Source organism: Marmota flaviventris, chromosome 18 (genome assembly GCF_047511675.1).
Source record: "Marmota flaviventris isolate mMarFla1 chromosome 18, mMarFla1.hap1, whole genome shotgun sequence".
Lineage (NCBI taxonomy): Eukaryota > Metazoa > Chordata > Mammalia > Rodentia > Sciuridae > Marmota > Marmota flaviventris.
Window position 1 is genome coordinate 55,949,718 of NC_092515.1, and position 17,583 is coordinate 55,967,300.

The following is a 17,583-nucleotide window of genomic DNA, read 5'->3' on the forward strand; positions in this document are numbered from 1 at the left end:
CCATAGTTGTGGTTTTTGTTTGTTTGTTTGTTTTTGTTTTTTTTTTTTTTACATAAGTCTTACTGCATATGCAAGATCATGCTGCAGTGACTCAATACACAGGAGAGGAGTAAGGAAATAGAGCTTGTGTGAAGGGCAGGGGCAACATCTAGATGCCTGAAAGTGATGGAGGTGCCCTTTCCCCCCACAGAGGTGCTCAGGGAGCAGATCTGTAGTGCCACCTCTGATTGCATGCACAAGTGCAAGAAGTAGCCAAGAAGTACCAAGTCAGCAGCCACACTACCTGCAGCAGTTCATAGATACCTGGGGACTTTCCCTGTGCCTGGAACAGCCTGGAGGCATCACAGGCATCTAGATGTTGCCCCTGCCCTGCGGGAGCTGACTGTCAAACCCAGGAGGCTAATGCACACACAATCCTTCTCCGAAGGCCATGCAAAGTGTACACAGTGAGCAAGGTCCCTGCGAAGTGCTCTGGGGGTGGAGAGAAGCTGTGATTAAATCAGAGAGGCTTCTTGGATAGAGATCAGTCCAGTGATGGCTTGCTTTCTGGGACTTTGGGCAAGTCACTTAATACAGCTGAACACTGTAAGGCTGAATTTGATGAAGGCTCTGAGCACTCGGAACTCCTCGGACGGAGATGCTTGTTTCATAAACATCACTCAGTTGGAGAACTCAGAGGAGTGACAAATCCCCTGGAGTACCGTGAGTAGGTTACCAAATTCCAAGGAGGGGATATGATATCTTCTGCCTCAAAGTCTTCCCCAACCCAGAGAGGAAGATCAAATAACAAAAAAGGAATTTTAAGGATTTACTGAATGATAATAGCCTTGAAGTCATTGTAAAAATGCTGCCCCAACAGATTTCTCTCCTGGCATGTAATTTTTTTTTTAAATCTTCTTGAGCTTTTCCTAATCCATTGGTCAATATTGTTTGATAGCAGATAGTATTATGATGCTAGAACACAGGGCTTTCTATGTGGTAAACCCACAGGGGTAGCTATTGGTCTCAATGACCTGTTTCCCTTCCAGCCCGGTTCTCAGAAATTCCACATGGCGTCTAAGAGGAGGTGGTACTTCATAGCTTATCCTTTATGGTGGGTAGAATGAATTCTCTCTGAGGACAGGGAGACTAGAGGACTTTCCTCTGCACGAGACCAGACCTCATTGTAGGAAATGATGTGGACCCTCCAAAAATCTGAAATGAACTTTTACCCTTATTATTTTTTGATTCTTCACCACAATCTACAAGTATGAGCTCCTTCATTCATCCACGTACAAATGTTTACTGCAGAACAGCCCCTCGGGCCACGGACACATTTTGTTGAGTGATGTGACTTCGCTAGTAAATTAGAGATACTGGCTATCTTCACACTGAAGACTGAGGGTGTCATGGTCCCTTCATATCTGGGTGGGGGTGGTCAGCTCCAGGACCTCCCTGTGAATACTGAAATCCTTGGATGGTCAAGTCCCTCATGTAAAGTGGCATAGTGTTTGCCCACAGCCTCCACACATCCTCTAGTATACTCAAAATCACCTCTGAATGACCCATAACACCCAATACAATGTAAATGGTTGTTATAATGTGTTTAGGGGATAGTGATAAGGGGAAAGAAGTCTGTGCATCCCCAGAATAGATAATTTATTTTTCTGAATATGTGTGTGTGTGTGTGTGTGTGTATGTGTGTAGTAGGTCCAATCAGAGGATGCAGAATCCGTGGGTAAGGACAGCCCATTGTAAACAAAGAATTGCAGAGCAAGATAAGCCAGTTCTTAAAACCACGGTGACAAAGGTAGAATGTAAGGAGCTTCACACTGTCAGTTGCTCCACTTCACAGAAAGAAAAAAGTGGGGGACAGAGAGGTTCAAGGTCACGTGTCATGTCCACTGTCCTCCAGAAGGGCCTGGGGACTAACAGCCTCAAGGTAAGGAAGTCATTGGCCTAAATAGAAACGAGGACTTTTTCAACTTGGAGGGGATTTGAAAAGTTCAATGTCCTTTCTTTGCTTTCTGTGTCTTGAGTAATACGACGGAATCTATCCTGTGCTCGTCATCGTGAAATGACCTGAAACCACAGAGACCACCTATACACACCTGTCCTGCAGGTATCAGGATTTCCCCAGCCACTGGAGCCGACTCAGGCCCTGGGGGATTTGGAGAGCTTTGGAGGGACTTCCTGGCACCCAACTGTGCCCATCAGCCTCCCCAGTTCCTTTTCCTCCTTGATAAAAACGCTGATCCCCATCGGGTCACTCTCAATGGAGAGCAAGAAGCCTGGGAGAGAGCTGACCGACTTAACCCTTCCTCTGGGGGACTTAATTTGCTGCGTTAGCTGGGGGCTATGCAATACCTTCTTGCTCAGATTTCCTGCTCCCCTCTGACCCATCCTTCTCTCATAAGGATTAGGCCTTCCTCTGGGATTGGACTTGGAGGCCTGCTTTTTAGACGGGGATTTATTTGAAACGGGCAAATGAAACTTATCTAGCCATTAGCCTGTTGCAATTATTCCTGTCTGCTCAGCCAAATGAGAGCTCAGACAGAGATCCCAGAGCTTCACCTTGACCACACCACATCCATCCATGAGTGGGGAATTTCTAGGAACGGCCGGAGACCAGGCGCATCTTACCCTTCCTGTGTCCCCGCGACTGCATTTGGTTGATGCAATTTGGAGATGGATGTGGACTTTGGTTTTGCTTTGTTTCATATTCTGGTTTCCTCGACAGCTCGCAGCCCACAGCCACTTCTTTGGAGAAACACATTATTTCCCAATTTCCCATTGACCAAATATAGAAATCATTCAGTGACTGTCCCGCAAAAAAAAAAAAAAAAAGTCATTACTTGCTTTCCCCCAAATTCTTTATCCCATTGGCTATGGGAATTAGATAAGATTAAGTTCTTAGGCAACATCAACTTATGGGGCAGACAGATTCTGTGCTGTTCAGCTGTGTCAGGACAACATTTCTATCTGCTTAACAGAAGACAATGTGCCCAACACACACACTCAGACAGCCACGCGAGGTCTGCCTTAAGTAGAGCAGCATTAGGTTACTTTAAGGTGACAATTTCTAAATGAGAGCAAAACTGTGTAATAAGATTTAAAAAATTGGGCCCATTCTTAGTTCACGAGCTCCCCAGCCAGTGACAAAATATGCCATTAGTGGCCACAGCACGATTCTGAAAATATACCTTCCTTACGATTTAACGCTTTTTTTTTTCCCTGTGAGCTAAAAATTACAAAGCCCCGGATTTCATCGCTCTTGCAATCTATTCTTTTCCCCTGACTTCCTGTTTTCATGAAATTTTAATCAGGCACTTAAAATAAATAGCTATGCAGAGCTTCTCTCCCTCCCCCAACGCCTGGGATGGATGTTTTGGGGAGTGATAGTCCAGAGACCTTGAGAACGGTGAATCCCATTCTGCCTTGGCAAGACAACAGAAATTGGGACACCTCTGTCCATGGCCACATACTCAGAGGGGACAGAGTGGTCCTGGTGGATCAAAGTCATAGTATGTTGGACTTTTTCTTCTTCCTCTTCCAAATATTGACAGCCATTTGGTCAATATAGACGGCAAACAAGATAAAACACAACTACATTATTGTAGGAGAATGAAAGAAAAAAAAGAATAAACCACAGTAAACTTTTCAAATCCCTTTAAAGTAGGGAAATTAGCTATTTAATACGGGCTGCTGCTGGTTATCGGTAACAGCTTTGAAGGGTATCTATTTGAATCCTCCTTATTTAAACAAAAGATGCCTAGTGTTTAAAACCAGCAAAGATTTGGCACTTTTTTTTTTTTAAATGAAATGATTCTATATACAAATGACATAGAAAAATACTTGGGTCACAGAATCATTGTATTAGGGATGGATGTGTTTTCTAGTACGAAGTTCACGTTTCAAGGACCAAGGAAGAGGAAAGAACACTGCAGCAAGAACAGGGTCACCACCACCCATGCTCCGTAGGTTGAAGCCCGAAGAACCTGGAAAGAAAATCCTTAGAGACACACAAGGAAACCAGCCTCCTTGCCTGCAACTCCCAGTCTTCGGTGGGACCCCTGGTGACCAGCACGGAAGACCCAATTCATCAGTGAAAGTGCAATGGAACCACGCGGCAGTGGTCATCCTTTGACCCCCCCAGAAGCATCGTGAATCTTCCTGCCTTTTCTTCCTCCAATGCCACTCAGTCCACACTAACCACAGCTTCTGATAAATGGCCAAGGATGGTGCGCTTCCTAACTCTGGAGGTCCAGTTCCTGGCTTTAAATACTAGGAGATATGTTCTATACTTGCACGGTGAGCTGGTAAATATTTCTTACTGGACACACACACACACACACACAGACACACACATAAAATGACAGCAAGGATCCCTGGTTCTCATAGAATTCTGTGGTGTCAGCACCCCAACATTGCCAATTTCAAACTACTGTGGCGTCCTCAAATGTGAATTTGAGAGATGGGTAGTGACTCCCCCTTGGTGACATCTATAATACAGTAGATGCAAGTAACAAGTGCATAGATAACAGTGTTGTGTGTTAAAATAATTAGGAAGCAAGTATTTTTGAGTACCTAACCACATTAACAAAAAAGAACTTGATTGTAAGCTTACATAATTTAATTTTTTTTAAAGAGAGAGAGAATTTTTTAATATTTATTTTTTAATTTTCGGTGGACACAACATCTTTATTTTATTTTTATGTGGTGCTGAGGATCGAGCCCAGTGCCCCACGCAGGCCAGGCGAGCGCTCTACCACTTGAGCCACATCCCCAGCCCTAATAATTTAATTTTTAATAATAGCTTTGCATAACAACTCACAAAATTTCTGAAAATTTAACAGTGGGCTCTTGTGAGACACTCCATCCAAGCACACCCTGGGGCGTACCCATGTTGCAGGGGAACCTGGCTGGAGAGCCCTATTCAGTTGGAAATGGCTTTGTGTCATTTGTGATTCAGCAGTCTTGCCTATTTCTAGGGATAAACCATATTTTTGGCTTTGTAATAGTTTGGTCTTGGTATCCCCCAAAGTTTCCCAAATTGACCACAAAATACCAGTGTTGTCTGTGTTTGTTTGTTTGTTTGATGTAGAGTTTCATCTTCTTTGATGTCTCCAAATACAGCTCCATGTCAGCCTTCTTACCTTGTTTAAGTGGAATGTAAATAACCTCTGAAGAGAGGAATCAGCTCTCCAAACAAAAGAAGTCATTCGGCTCTACAGAACCTCATGAAAATATTCCCCTTCCTACAGGCCCAAGGGATAAATTTCCATTCCGGAAAATAAAAGAGATTAAATTTCCACCAGGTTACTTTCCTAATGCCGGTGCTGGAGAGCACACAGAACAGGCAGTCTGGGGTGCTGCCCTTGACTGGGGGGGGAGGTCCCATCATTTGGTTACATTTATCAAGGCCACTTCTCAGTAATAATTATTTCATAGTATTTTTTCAAAATCAGGGGCATCTGTAAGAATTCCAGCACTTTGCAGACGAGAACGCCTGGAGGCATTGGCAAGAGCCCCCGGAGAAAGGCCTCCCAGTAAGGTGGAGGCCTCAGGGTGTTGGCTCCAGACCAACAGAAAAGAAGGTGGGAGCTTCGCAGCAAAAATTAAATTTGAGGATTCAGCTCAAGTTTCCAGGGACCTCTTATTCCAGTACTTTTCTCTGCCCTCTTTAATTCCTTGGCTGTGTCCAATTCCAAGGTCCCAGCAGCCTCCTACCCCTTCTCTTGGCAGTCTCCAGGAGCAATGGTACGGTTTTCTGGAAGGGTACTCGTGGAGAAGAGCGCCAGGCTCCTGCGGTTGGACGCACTGAGCTCCTGTGAACCACCCACACGATCAACAGACACCGTCCCAGTGGCCGGGAAATCATCCTGGTCCTGGCAAATCCTCACCACTTGGGTAGGAACTGAGCAAAATTATCCAAGCCAAGCAAAACCGAGCACCAAGCAAAACCGGGGCTCTCTGTGCTGAAATCCAGATTCAGCGTGAAGAATCTTGGCAGAACTATAGCTGGGCTGAGCCCTGGTTAATGTCACAACCATATCTCAAATAACCCATTCTCTTAATAAAACACAGTTTGACTTAAGGCTTTGAGATATCAATTTGAAGAGAGAGAACTATCAAGAGGGAAGCCAGAGGAGAGCCTCCTACGATATTAGCGCTCTTACTGGATGCGTATGCTTATATGCATTTCTGACAGAATAATCCAGTACTCTAAAGTTGAAACTGGCTCTCTTTGGCTTTTTTTTTTTTTTTTAATTTACAATCATTAACTATTCAGGGATTCTCAGAAATGCAGAGATTTCTTGGAGCTGGTTGCCTGCAATACTGCGACTTCCCTTCAATCCCATCCAGGCGGTTGTGACCTGGTGCAGGATTTCCCTGCGTTTGCATATTTATAGGGTCTCCTCCAGCTCCACTGAACAGAGCTGGGTGCCAGCAAGAGGAAATCAAGCTGTCAGGAGTTTCTATTTTTGTTCTTACCTATAGTCTTGGTAAGCCAACCCAAGTTCCCCCAGTGGAGAAGAAAACCTCTTCTTCAGGACTCCACAGCTACATCCGGGGCACCCTGAGGCAGACAGGGATGGGGGACATGGACCGGAGCAGAAGGCTCCAAACGCTAGCTGGGCTCTGGGTCAGAAGCTCTGCCTTCCCCTGGGACAAAAGTGGGAAGAGGGTTTACTTTGGATTCAGGGCCCCTGAGTTTGCTCCAGCCTCCACCTCTCTCTAGCTGGAAGCTGGAAATCTTCTTGGCTATCCTGAGTCTTGGTTTCCTTATTCATTAATAAATAAACAAACAGAAAATGAAAAAAAAGAAAAGGGAGAAATTCTCCACTGGGGACAGTCGGGTCAAGGGTGTTCAGAGGTCTGTCTACGATTTTAGCAAATTCCCAAGTCTATGATTTTTCCAGAATAAGTGATTTTTAAAATAAATGTTAATAATAATAACTACAATAAATTTAATATCTCAGAGGGTTTGGGGGAGAAGTTAGACATATCGCAGAGCGTTGACATTTAAAGAATGCTGGCTGAAAATACAGATGGAACACAGAGACTAAGCACTAGGTGGATATAATTTTGACTCAATTTCAGACAAGGGAGGATGCCCGTGACAAGTACCCACCAACATCCCTAAGCGGGGCCCAACCAACCACGTGGGTTAATAATGATCTCTATTCATGGAGGTCCTGACCTTGAAGAAATCCCCAAATGTCTTCTCTTAAAGCCCTGGTTACTTTTATATCTCTTCTAGCCTCAGAACACACCCACAAGATATCCCATTTCCCAGATGGGGAAACAGACATAAAAGATTAGTGGTCTGTCTGAGGTCTCACAAGAGGTTCGAAGGGGCCGGCAGACTGATGGACATTTGCAGTCACCCAAAGCCTTTTCCAGCTGGCTGTCCCATCTCATTAGGGTCCTGAAGGTCAGTTAAAATTCAGAGCCCCTGAAGGCATTAAAAGAAACAAATGGGAATATAGGTCAGGTATCCCTTATCCCAAATGTTTGGAATGAGAAGCATTTCCAATTTCTTTTTTTTTTTTTCAGATTTTGAAATATTTGCTTACACATCATCAGCTATCTTAGGGATGGGACCCAAGTCTAGACAGGAGATTCATTTATGTTCCACATTTGCCTTAGACACATATAACCTTAAAGGTTATTTGAGACAGGACTTGTAGTGCACCTGCATTTTGAGGTTGACCTGACCCACCAGGTCAAGTGTGGAATTTTCCAGTTGGGGCATTATACTGGCATTCAGAAAGTTTCCGATTTGGAGGCATTTTTGGATTTCTGATATTCAGATTATATATTATCAACTTGTACTGAGAAGGTTTTGAACCCTATTTATTTAAAAAAAATTAAAAAGTACATGCCTTTGGAAAACATGTACAGAGTGCACTAAATGGAAAAACTCAGGATAAAATATTTAAGGATGTTATTAAATTGTATAAAGTGTATTTCTTTTATAAATGTAAATGAACATATGTATTAATGCCTCAGAAAACAGATAGAAACAAAGCCCTAGTGTTAATAAGGGTTTTTCTAGTTATTGGGAGAATGACCGAGTGACTATTATTTTCATTTTTGATTTTCTGGATTTTTTAAAACTTTCTTTAATATATGACTTTTCTAACAAAATAAATCAATAAATAATTGTTTCATCGTATTTTTTCAAAATCAATTATGATTGCTTCTTTGCATAATTTTGATCTTGGAGATAGTAAGACTTTGGGCCCTGGGGTGGGAGAAATGGGGCTTAAATACCCTTTAACTATTTCCCGGGGCCAGGAAGAACTCTGGAATCATGTGTGTGGCTGATTGGGGAGATGGCATAGGGACAGTGACCCAAGAGACGGGGAGCCAGAGACTTACTGTGGACCTGCGCTTCCAGTAGATTGTAAATCTAAATCACAATACCCCAAGCTCTAATTTCCTAAAAGTCCAGCCTCAGTGAACACTCTAGATGAAGAGCAGTACCCACGTGAGACATCTTGATTCTATTGCTATGGAGACTTCATAGCCTTACCTCACCTGAGTGTTTCTCAGAAAAAACTTCCAGTTCTCCCCAACTTCAAAGAATTAAATAAAAGACAGGCCAAGCAATCAGAGCAAGAAGCCTCTATTTTCTGTACCTCTTCCCTCCGAGAGGGATCCTGGGAGGAGTTTCCTAAGGGAGGGAAGCCCAAGGAAGCAGAGGCGGAGGAGTGTGGGAGCTCTGATATCCCATCCTGCTGTCCGAGGGTTCTGGAAAAGGTTTGTGCAGGCAGGGGGCAGCAGAAAGCCCCAAGGAAGGCATAAAACACAGGTTGCCTATTTCCATGTGCATTTATACAAACAATAATAAATTGCTGCTAGAGTAGATCCTAATATCGCAGGAGCGGGTGCCAAAGTTGCACTGGACCGACTTCTACTAAAACTTATGTTGGTCATTTATCTGAACTGAACTGGGCTTCTTGTGATCGGATTTGCTAAATCTGGACCGTGGGTTGGAAACAGTCCCCAATTCTGGTGTGAGAAGACTGAGGTGAGGAGGGTGGTCAGTAGGGGAGGCCCCTCTGTCCCAAGACCAGCATCACTGGGTCACCTGGGACAGATCTTTAAAGCAAACAAGATGGGGGATCCTTGAGAAGCAGCTTAGATGAGAGTTTCACTAATTACAGGGGAGAAAGAAGAAGCTGTGTGCTATGGATGAGGAGTCTGCGCATTTGGGGGCAGTTTCTTTCAGCTCGAATCTCTAAATCCAAGAGATTTCTAGCTTCTCGGGAGCCACATTGAGTGGTCTCTACTCAGAAAAGAAGCTCCAAATCATCTGCCTTCGGTAAACTCAGGTCGTAACTAGTAAGAAGACGTTGAACAAAGTGTCCTGATCAGATCCTTAGGAGAAATGGCACCATCTCACCCCATGTTCTTTCAGACTTTTAGTAAAGTTGCATGGGGTCCTCTGTCAGGCACGGTAATGGAGAAGGTCCGTGTGTGTGTGTGTGTGTGTGTGCGTTTGTGTGTGTTTGTGTGTGTGTGAGTATGTGTGTGTTGCCAGACCAAGATGGACAAAAATAACACAAAAGAACCAGTCAGTGCCTCGGATGTCTTTGAAGAAGCACATGGATCTTGTCTTACAGTCCCCAAGTGGCCAACAGATCCATGTGGTCAGTACCAGCTTTGCACAGTTAAAAAAGAAAGAAAACAAATATCCAAATATCCGATATCATTGCTGAGAGCTGGCCTGTGGGTCTCCGCCGACATCTGAACTGCTTCACACAACCTCCTGGCTTCTAAAAATAGATATTCTGTGGTACATATAATTTTTATAAGATGACTAACACAGGAATGCCCTTTGGGATAACTTAGTGTCTTCGTTTCTCCTTTTTCTCTCTATATTTATCTATGTCTTCACTGGCTTCTTTGGATAAAAATTAGGCGGTAGCAGCTATGGGCCAAGAGCACTAGGCAGGAAATTATTTATCCATTCTTTAAAGGACTGTAATATTTTATCAACGGAAGAGATATTTATGTATTTTTAAAGGGGGACAGAGCAAGAGAAACGGAGGTCTCACTGTCCCCCAACGTAGCAGCTAATCCTACAAGAACGCTTTCACTCAAGTCGTACTTTAAACTGCAGTCCTTTGAGGAGAAAGACCAGAACCCACTTGGAGAGGTGACTGGCTCAGAGTTGGCTGTACAGAAATATGGCATGGGGACAAGCAATGAGATTTTATTTCTAAGCTTTGAAGTCGTTTTGCCCCCCTTCCAATGAAAATAGAGTTCCAGCAAAATATGTTACAACTTTTCTCTCTTCTAAAATAGTAAATAGATAAAAATGTAGGTGCCGTGCACTCTGTGCTTCTAGTGACCCTGTGTCTCCCTTCCTCACTGACTTGCCAATGCAGTTTTGTTCCTGTGATCAGAGACGTGAGATCAGCTGCACACCTGGATCTAAGAGATCAAGGATCTTTCTGAAAAAGTGCCAGAAATCTGTCTTGGACTGTGATAGCTTGTAGCTAACTGAGCACCTACACACCTCTAAGTCTTGATGCTTTACATGTCATATCCTTCGCCCCCAAGACCTGCGGCTTACAGAATACTGCCAATTGTCTACCTTAAAGACTAGTGACAGTCTCTAACCACTTCCTTTTCAGGGCATTGCCTATAAGGGGCCCAGACCTAGAGAGACATAAGGGGGAAAAGAAAGACCCCCACTTCTGAGCCCCGATTTTTCCCCAGGACAGTGGGAGCTAGCTTCACCATCTCTAGGTCCCAGTTTTCATTCTCTTGTTTGTTGGTGATATGACAAGAGCAGTGGCAAAAATGTCCAAGTCCTCCCCAGGCTGGCTGTGCAGACAGGATGAACTGCCTCAAAGTCCTTCCGGGAATCTCGACCTCCTCTAGGGAAGCCTTCCTGGACTCCCTGGGGTCAGGGTGGTCCCTTCATTCTGCATTTCAGATCAGCAGGGAAAGGCGAGGCTCTGAATAACCCCAATCCCAGGGTCTGAGCCCCGGAGGCTGCCTTCCCTTTCACACCACGGCTCTAATGCAAGTCTGCAGGGGCAGGTAGAGGGTTGCTGCTCACACTGAGGAGTCCCTCGGAGACCCCATCAGTTGACAGTACCATTTTCCAACACCATCATCCTAACATGTGTCTTCCGGGTTTGCCAGAGCAGAGGTAGACAGTCTAACCAGTTCTGCTCCAACTCTTAAGCGACTCCACCCAGAAATGACATCAGCCACTGTTACCACTATTTTATTGGCCACAGCAATTTATATGACTATGCCCTGTGGTCAAGAGGTGTTTGGAAATATCCTTAGGTTCAGGAAGGGAAGAAGAGCTGGAAATAGTAAAAAGCATAAGTATCACTTATCACATGTTTCTGTCACATGCACTGTTCTTCTTCCGGCTACAGTCCTGTAGCAAATGTCCACTAAGGCGATGACCAGCATTTGCATATGTGCTTTTCTCTCACTGCATTTCCAAAACCGGGGTTGTGTCCAATTCACCTTGAGTGTTGCAGGTTAGGAAGACAGTAGGCGCTAACTAAATACTATGCAGATAGCTAGATAGATGGCGATAGACTAGATATATAAAGAGAAGCCCTTCTTAGCTATGAGACGTGCCTGTTACAGGGCAGCTCTCACCAACACCATCTTGAGTACCCGACACACTCTCTATAAAACTCTGGCCCAGGCAGAGCCCATGAACTTTAGAGCATAAAATTCACTGCCAATTTCTGCTAGTTGAAAATAGCAACAAGACATGAATTCTGTGGTGGAGTTGGTAGAAAGAACTTCTGGGTGTGCACCAGCGTTTGTGTGTGTGTGTGTGTGTGTGTGTGTGTGTGTGTGAGAGAGAGAGAGAGAGAGAGAGAGAGAGAGAGAGAGAGATCTACTTCAAGGTTGTTTGACTTTTGTTGTTTCATTTATTTGTTGATTCTTGTCGTAGAACAGAACTCGCTCACGGTGATTTTCTAATAAGATTTAATATCTGCCAGAGTGATCGTCCTTCTCACTCTCCCTTTCCCATTGAAAGGAGAGGTCATGCCTTCTATTTCTCTTTCCTCAGTGCAGTTGCTAGAGTAGAATTCACACCTGGCAACCAGGCCAGTAGGGACTCAAATTCTGAATTTTCAGATCCTTAAGTCACCTGCTGCCCCTGAGGGTCAGAGTGCTCATCTGTGGAATGGGGCGAGGCAGTTTCCAGGTCACTGGGCGCCGTGGGCACCTCCTCAAGGGGGGGGTTCAAGGCCTGAACTATAGAAAGCGCCCAATCAATGGCGCCTGCATTCTGAGGTTCCCAGGTTTCACATTCCACCCCTGACCTCCCTGGGGGGTAAAAGAGATGCCAGCTGTCTCACTGGCACCCAGGGCCCCTGGGTTTGGATTTTGCTGATCTGGCAGATCTCGTGGCATCCCAGGAATTTCTAGGAGCCATCTGTTCTCAGGCCCGAGTGCAGCGAACAACAACCTATTTCCACTCCATAGGCTGAGTTCCGAGAGCCGCAGCGTGAACCCCACGCCAGAGCAGCATCCTTCTAGGGCCAGGTTTGACTGGGAACAGAAGAACGATGGGTGATTCTGGGCATGAAGACTAGCTCCGCAGACTCAGTGCTGTGTGACCCTGGGTGGGCCCCTTCCCCTGTCTGAGCACCTGTGTTCTGGGCTGTGGAGCTGCAGTAACAGCTTCCTTTTGGAATTCTCATCGGAGGAAACATGACTTTGAATATGAAGAACTCATCACAGTGCTCCACACAGCAAGCCCTCGGGGACCCCTGGAGGCTCAGGACCTCGTGTGTGTCTGGATGGACCTATGGGGGGGCCCTACAAGGGAAGGAAGCCATGACACAGTGCAGTGGAAACAGCACATCCGAGTGTGACTGTGACTGTGACTCAGTCCTGTCCCAAGACTCATTTGAACTGTGAAAATATTCACCACGTGGCCAGCTTCGCCATTCAATAAGAGGTGCTGTCCCTGCAAGTAGCTAAGTGGTCTTCCCGGGGTAGACGGAGGTGCAGCCTGGTGAGCCGTGGGGGCTCCTCTCTCTCTCTCTCACTCCTTCTCACTTTCTCTCTCTGGGTAAAGTTAAAACACAAGAGAAGAGGCACCAACACCATGGGAGGAAGGAAGGCTCTTAGGAAAAATGCTATTAGAAAATTGCCTGTTTATAAACAACAACAACAACAAAAAATCAGGTCAACATCCCAGGTTCAATTCCAAAATAAATTCTAGATGTGTTGAAGATTTAAATGTCAGATACAAAAATCATAAAAATGAAGAAAGTAAGGGCAAAATGATGACTGATTTATCTGGGAAAAATCTGACTAAACACTGAAGCAGAGAAAGGCTATCTTAAGATAGAGTGCATTTCATTTATAAATGTTATAAATGTAAAAACGTAAAAGTAATTAAACAGGCCAGGATGCATGTGGAAAACATTGCATCACAAATATGATAAAGGGCTTGTACCACCATATGTAAATAGCTATGAGAAATCACCAAGAAGAACACCAACATTCGTGTGAGGTAAGGAAAGAAAAGGACAACTTACAGAAGGAAGATTAAGATGACTGTAAACAAAAATATGGAAATGTGTTCAAGAGCAAAGATATGAATATAGGATATTGAAACAATCAGACACCATTGAGCCCTGGTGTCAAAGAAATTTCTATACAATGAATAATTCTATCAAGGCCGTCCGTGACAGTGAAACAGTCTCTCATAGAATTTGCGGTAGGAAAAGCTGTTTCAATCTTTGCGAAAAGCAATTTTATTTTATGTATTGAGATGTAAAAACCCACCCTTTCACAAATAATCCTATGTGTTAGAATTCATGCTAAAGAAATAGAGACTCTGTATAAAGATGTTCAGTGTAGTGCTATTTGTAATAGAAAAATGGAGAACATGTAAACTTGCAATAATAACTTCATGATCGAATGATTTCATTTATAAAGAATGAGATTCAGCAGTCTTTAAAAATGATTTCAGAGATAATTAATAATAAGTAATTACACAGAGCCTAAAACTTCATGGAAAAATACAGGCTGCTTCACTGTACAAATACCACATGATCATAATCATGTAAAACGCTCTGAAGTATGTATGCATTAAGTGGCAACCTTCTCCAGAGATATTTTTCTGATAGTATTATGAATGAGTTTCAGTTTTTCCTTTGTTCTGTTCTCTAAGTATTGGACTATACTATTTCTATAATAAAAAAAATATATTTCTAAGCCAATAGGACGAGAGCAGTTCCTCCTGAGCCCCCACTGGGAGAAACTTCCATCTTCATGTGTTCCTGCTCAAGGGAGGACTGAGACCTCAGTCATGGAATCTCTGTCAACCAGAAATGTAGGTGGGTGGGGCCTCGGGGAAGAAGTAGCCTCTGTGGGCGTGCCTTTGGGGATTATATCCTGTCCCTGGCTCCTTCCTCTCTTTCTCTCTGCTTCCTGGTCCTTGTGAGCTGAGCGGCTTTCCTCCACCACATACTTCCACCAAGATTCTTGGCCTCACCCCAGACCTAGAGCAACGGAGCCAGCCAGCCATGGACTGAAGCCCCCAAACTATGAGCCAAATCAACTTCATCCCTTTAAGTTGTTATTGTCAGGTATTTTGGTCATCATGACACAGGTAGCCCCAGAGGGCGTCCACACACCAAAGCCTCTCCAGCCAGCTCAGGAAATACCCGCTGGAAGACTGGGCACCCCTGTGAGTTTCTCCTGCCATCAGCCTCCCACCCGGCCCATCTTCCTGTGGCCCATCAGGAACGCTCTGTGAGCCCCTACGTGAAGCCGTGGCCCACGCTGGATGTCTGCTTCCTGGTGTGCACCACAGAGCAGGTGGCCTGACCTTGTGAAGGTCTGGGTGGACGACACAGATAGACTTTTTCACAGCACAGGCTGAAAGTAAAGGATTCTGCATTCAGATACGAGCATCAGGATTCCACCTCTTCTTTTGCAAGTGGGGAGGAGAAGTTACCTGCAGGCTGTTGGGAGAAGGGAGAGGTCTAGGTGTGTTGGTCCGTGAAAGAGCTTAGCAGTGTCTGGCACAGGGTAGATGCAAGGTTAAGTGCATGCTCTGCTGCAGTCACCTGGGCGCTCAAGCACTACCACCGTGAATATTAACGGCTGCCATTTCTAATCCAGTTTTAGTTCTACTTACCACGGCTGCTGTTTCTACATTCACACACGATGACGGTTATGACTCCTGCTGTTATTAGTATTACAACCACTGCTGATAATGCCGTTGCTGGCACTTACTACCACTGCAGCTATTACTGCTCCCGCTACTGTTACCATAGTGTCACTGCCATTGCTACTGCCATTACTACTATTTTACACCACCATTACTGCAACCGATGCTGCTGCGCTGCTATTAGTTCATGTGCATTTACAGCCACCACATGTTCCAGAATAGGGGAAAATAATCTTGAATTATTGGGTCCTGTCGCCTCCAAAAGCTCTCACATAACTGTCAGACTATGCACCTGTTGGTGCAGAAAATATGTGTGCCTGGAACTCAGATCCTTGTTGAGTGAAGTAGTAATGCTGAGGCATCTGTGTCGGGCACAGTGGGGACTCTATGTACATTATGAGTCCCCGCCTCCCTGCCAAAGAAAGCTCTGCCACCCAGGAATGGTTCTCCTTTTAAGGATGAGGATACTGACGCTTGGAGCAGGGAGGTGATGGGCCCTAGTAGGCAAGCTGGTGAACGGCGGGCAGGCTCAGAAGTGTCCTCCCAGGGCTCTGTCCCTCAGCTGAGCGGCTAGGTTTTGAAATAATGACAAGAGAGGTTCAGTCCTGGCACCAGCTCAACTTGCTTGTGGCAGGAAACAGGTTTCAGAGTAAGAGGCCGAGCTGGTTTGTCCCTGTTCTCCTGACTCCAAGTGCTGCGGTCCTTGGTGACAACTTCCTGCACCTACTAGTGAGAGCCCATGTAGTGAGTGAGTGACTGTCTGTGTGGGACACTGGGCCCCCAGGGGCCAACCTGAACAGGAATGCCCAGGGAGGGAGAGCAAATGCCAACAGGGAGGAAATGGAAGGCCAAGGGAGCCCTTGGTGCCCCTGAGTGGGACACATCAGGAAGCGGTCCCTGGGCCTGGTGTCCCCAAGGCCCTCTGGTGCGTGTTATTTTGGGACCGGACCACGTGATGAGTAAGTGCCTGTTGGATTAGATAGAGTCAAGGCCAGCTTCCAGACTGGTGTCTCCCAAGCAACTCGGGTCAGAGGGACTGAGGCCTATGGCAAGATTCCAGCTCCACCCACCCCCAGACCTCTCCAGGGCCCTGGATAACAAAAGGAAGCATGGTGAGCAAGGGGAGAAGCTCTTCCTTCCCCTCCAACCCAAGCTCTGCAGGGCGCGTGGGCAGAGGCCAGATCTGATGACCTGGGCAGAGCAGCTCTTGCTCGGCGGGTCTTGCAAACTTGGACTATCTGGGATCTGAGTTCTGATGGTGAACTGGGTTTCCTGGGCTGGGAGGGATTCGCTTCCTTCCCCGTGGGACTCACCCCTCAACCTCAGCCTTCCCAGGCACTGTCTCTGGCCTTGCTGAGACTCCAGGGACCTTGGCGAAGAGATCACGAGCCACATTAAGAAAGGAGTTTCAAGGTGCTTGGTTTTACATAATTAAGACTCCGGGTGGCCTTTGCATCACAAGTCAGTGGAAGCTGCCGTACTATAGAAAAGAGACTATCCCACTGAGTGACAGCAGGATGCTGCCTGCGTGTGCGTGTCCCGTGTGTTGTTCTCTCTTTCCATCACTGTCTCACTCAACCACACAAGCAATAAAATTCAGAAAAAAATGTTCAGGTGTTTTAAAAGCAGAACCATGTCGCTGTGAGTTTCATGTTTCGCTCAACAAAGTCATTCAGGTGGCAACATCATGAGCAGGGACAACTGGGATAAAAGCAGATTCTTCCCAGGCATTTAAAAGGATGAGACAAAGGCAGTCCCTGCCCGTGTTACCTGTGTCTGTCAACATGATTCTGCAGTCTCTCATGTAGACATGCAAGAGTGCAAAGGAGTAGAGTTTGGAGCCAGAGAGAAGTGGAGTTCATCTCTAGCCCTGCACCATTGCAAGCAACACAACCCTGAGGAAGCTGCCTTCTGGGTGTTCTCACTTGCCTTGTGTCTAAAATGGGAATGGATCCTGCAGGGAAGGCTTCATGCCAAGATCACAAGAGCAGCTTAGGCAAAGTGCTTGTGGCTGAGCCCGCTTGGCTGCTCAGCCAGTGGCAGGGTGTTCTCAAGATGGCGGCCCTCCTCCTTCTCACCGTTTCCTCTGGGCAGGAGAAGAAAGTACAGTATGGCTCCCTGTCTAATTCTCCATCTTCTGGGATGACACACTTTGTGGCTCAGGCTTGTCTACATGTCAATGCTAGGTCTACAGCTGAGAAATTTCCAAGCCCTTTCTCTTATACCGGCATATGGAGTCCAACACCGAGAGACTCTCCATCATTGAATCTTCTTGGACCAAGAGATGAAAAAAGTTTATAAAGTTTAGTTTTAAAAAGCCACACAGCCGGCAGTGAGATGAGCTACAACACGGAATAGAAGAGCAGATGCCAAAATAAGAGGAATAACTATTGAGACTCATGTTGTGC

At 45.5% G+C, this 17,583-nt stretch overlaps 1 protein-coding gene across 4 annotated transcripts in view; it reads right to left on the bottom strand.

Annotated features, from left to right (window-relative positions):
* The window catches only part of Maf (MAF bZIP transcription factor), a 312,899-nt gene that overhangs the window by 249,032 nt on the left and 46,284 nt on the right, over positions 1–17,583 (bottom strand). Inside the window, exon 3 of one of the 4 annotated variants that reach the window (XM_071604451.1) lies at positions 14,942–14,966. The exons of the other annotated variants lie outside the window; for them this stretch is intronic. The gene's annotated coding sequence lies outside the window, so the exon portion shown is untranslated. Of the gene's footprint in view, positions 1–14,941; positions 14,967–17,583 lie in introns of those variants that run through there. 4 annotated transcript variants of the gene reach the window in all.